The sequence below is a fragment of the Mirounga leonina genome, unplaced genomic scaffold (assembly GCF_011800145.1).
Source record: "Mirounga leonina isolate KUSES-001 unplaced genomic scaffold, KU_Mleo_1.0 Mir_53, whole genome shotgun sequence".
NCBI classification, from domain to species: Eukaryota; Metazoa; Chordata; class Mammalia; order Carnivora; family Phocidae; genus Mirounga; species Mirounga leonina.
Window position 1 is genome coordinate 18,879,736 of NW_023270807.1, and position 3,808 is coordinate 18,883,543.

The following is a 3,808-nucleotide window of genomic DNA, read 5'->3' on the forward strand; positions in this document are numbered from 1 at the left end:
AATAAATAAATAAATAAAATCTTAAAAAAAAAAAGAGGGGATTTTAACTGAAATGGACATTGAAAAAAGAACTTCATGAGGAAGTACAGGTGTTTTCTTGCTCAGAATTTCATAGGTTTAGCCCAAAGCAGATTGATTTAATAGTAGATTCTAATTCTCCTACCACATACCCCTTCCTGTGTATGAGAGAATAGAGAGGCAGACAGAGGTAGAGAAATACCATGCTGATGGAACCTACTGGAATAGATATTGGATGGCCAACATTCCTAAACCAGAAATACTATAAAATGCTATTCTACACCTACCAATGATGCCCCCACTAATTCTAAGTGTTCCAATCCCCTCAAATAATACCATCCTCACAAGTCAGTTCAGTCCACATGCTATATTCCAGGCTGTCTGATAGGCTCTGGAGATCTAAGGGAGAAATGAAGCATTAAGTTTCGTAGCGGAAAAGATGAACAAAGACACTAAATAAGCCAAAGATAACTTAATGCATGGAACTGAAGCAGTCTAGAAGGAGTGTGGAAGGTAAGGTATGAAGCTGGAGGGAAGATACTCTAGGGAAACATCTTTCACCATCATGATGTGCATCGTGATGCCCCATCAGCCTCTTGACGGACAAATGGGTATTTGTCAAGGCATCAAAGAATGGAAGAGGGTGTTCCAGATAGTGGCAATATTGCAGGCAAAGGCAAAGTAGTGTGAAAAGTGTGGTGCGCTCATCATTGGGAGAAGTAGGCGCCCGTCAGGAAGGCCCTGGCCATGGAAGACAGGCTGCAGAGGAAGGGATGAGCAGCAGGTCAGAGGGCAAAGCCTTGGGAAGACTTATGGCTCTGTCAGGCAGTTGCTGAACCATCTTTGGCAATGTTGAGAAGATTTCTTACTAGTCTTTCAGTTCATGACTGAATTTCTCTTTTGCCTAGAGGTTGAGACCCTGAAAAAAATTTTCTGGTGCTTTATCTGACTAATCTTGATCTGCTCCTTGTAGTTCCTCCTTGGCAGGGAGTTCTTTCAACATCCCCAGACATGCTGTGGCAGGACAGAGCCAAGCACTGTGCCAACTGGCAAGAGAGAAAGGTCTATATGGTCCAGCTCCAGAATCACAAAGCAGGGCCAAGAATGAGAGGAATTAAGTTGGTAACTGGCACGGCACACCCGTCATGATTATCCACTCACTTAGGCCTCCTCTCTAGCGTGTCTTCTCCCATCTATGTCTAAATCCTATCCCTCCGTCAGGAATCCCCCAAATGCCACCTCCTTATGGATCTTCCCACACTAGTCCAGAACCTGTGATTTCTCATTTCTGTGGTATTCCAGAACTCTTAACTGAATTATAGGCTGTCTTAGGTCACTCAGGACTAACATTTTTTTCTAATCACAAAATGAATTCATAATCTTTTTAAAAAATTCGTGTTCTTGGGACACCTGGGTGGCTCAATTGGTTAGGTGTCTGCCTTCGGCTCAGGTCATGATGCCAGGGTCCTGGGATTGAGTCCCGCATTGGGCTCCTTGCTCAGCAGGGAGCCTGCTTCTCCCTCTCCCTCTGCTCCTCCCTCTCTCTCTGAAAAATAAATAAATAAAATCTTTATTTAAAAAAAAATTTTGTATTCTCATCTCCTAGAGATTCCCACCGTGAACATTTTGGTCACGTCCTTTCAGACTTTTGTTTTCCCCTACATACATCACCAAACATAGATACTACTTTGCATAATTATAAGAGTACATGTACATGCTATTCCTTTAACTATTCGTGAGTGTTAGTCCCAGTTCCCCAGCTAAACTGCTGGTTCCTTCCTGAAGGAGTTGCCATCTTCCACTTCCCTTCTCCTCACACAATGATCTGCTGGGGCCCGGCTGCAACATCACATCCCTCTTCATCCCAACCACCAACCCTACTCTGACACAGGAAGGAACTGAGGAGCTATCTCCACACTCTGAGCTGTGACCTTATGTCCCAGACTGGTAACAGCACTTCTGCTTTCATAAGGCCAGCATCCTACCTTCTTACCCAAATTCTCCTCATTGGATCTCTGTCAGTTACTGATGACAACAATAATCAGGGCCACTTCCCTTGGCCGAACACTTACAGTATGTCAGGTGCCATGCTGAAAACTCCAACCTTACAGCAGCCTTATGGGGTGGATGCTGTCCTTAGTATACTCTCTTACTGAGGAGTTAATCAAGGCTTACAGAAAGAGTAACTCACCAAAAAAAAAAAAAAAAGACATAGTACCTCACAAGCATGTAGGTGGCAGAGCTGGGGCAGAACTCAGACGAGCCTACTGGCCGTGGTCCTGCATGACCTGCCCAGGGCTGTTCAGTGTCTGGAGTCTTTGTCTCTGCTCCTATTTACTCAGAACTCTGCATTGCTCTTTTCCATCTCTGTCTCCTTCCTGAAGACAGGAATCCCGCCCTAAAAGCCAGGTGCCCAGGGGCACCTGGGTGGCTCAGTCAGTTAAGTGTCCGACTCTTCATTTGGGTTCAGGTCATGATCTCAGGGGAATCAGGCTCCCTGCTCAGTGGGGAGGAGTCTGCTTGTCCCTCTCCTTCTGCCTCTCCCAATCCCCAACCCTGCTTGCACATACACACATACACACTCACACACAATCTCTGTTTTCCTCAAATAAATAAAATCTTAAAAAAAAAAAAAAAAGCCAGGAGCCCAGAGGCTCTATTGCTTGCTGACTGACCTCAATGACCAAAGCTTGGATTTCTCAGTCCCTCTGCTCTTGCACTCCCTGTCACTCCGGGGCCTGCCTACTGAGGTCATTCTAGTTTCTTATATCAGTGGTGGTGCTTTAGGCATTTTAGGAAGGGGAGTTCTTCCTGTGTAGGACTGTCCCATGAACATATTGTTTCCCCAGACACTAAAGGCCAGAAACACATCCAAGTCACAGTGTCAACCATAACCTCCTACCCCTGTATTTCCAAATGTCTAGAGAGCTCCAGGGAGCGTGGCATCATACTGCTCTGCTTCAGAACAAGTATGCCAGACCTTCAATGCTGAGGTGCTTGCCTGGAGTGACTGCCACCTGTGGTTTCTAATTCATGCACTTCAGACACCTCTCTACACTAGATGGATGAACTTTCCAGTGTCTATAAGTCTTGTCTATTCTCCCGGTGCCTCCCTCAGCTCAAGAGATGTTCCAGGCCCCAGATCCACCCATTGTCTGGTCCCCCTCCCGTGAACTAAGCCATGTATTTAACCCTTATTGTGAGTCAGGGTTAATCCTCACAACTACCTCATGAAATACAGCATTATTAAGTTATATTAGTATGAGAAACTGAGGTACAGAGGGGTTAAGTAACTCAATCTTTATAAGATCATGAAGTAACCAATCTCTCAACTAGAGAACAGTGATGTTAAAAGGCATTCCCTTCGGGGCGCCTGGGTGGCTCAGTTGGTTGAGCGACTGCCTTCGGCTCAGGTCATGATCCTGGAGTCCCGGGATTGAGTCCCGCATCGGGCTCCCTGCTCAGCGGGGAGTCTGCTTCTCCCTCTGACCCTCCCCCTCTCATGTGCTTGCTCTCTCTCTCAAATAAATAAACAAATAAATCTTTAAAAAAAAAATAAATAAATAAAACAAAAACAAAAGAATAGGGTGCCTGGGTGGCTCAGTTGGTTGAGCGACTGCCTTCAGCTCAGGTCGTGATCCTGGAGTCCCGGGATCGAGTCCCACATCGGGCTCCCTGCTCGGCAGGGAGTCTGCTTCTCCCTCTGACCCTCCTCCCTCTCGTGCTCTCTGTCTCTCATTCTCTCTCTCTCAAATAAATAAATAAATAAAAATCTTTTTAAAAAATAAAT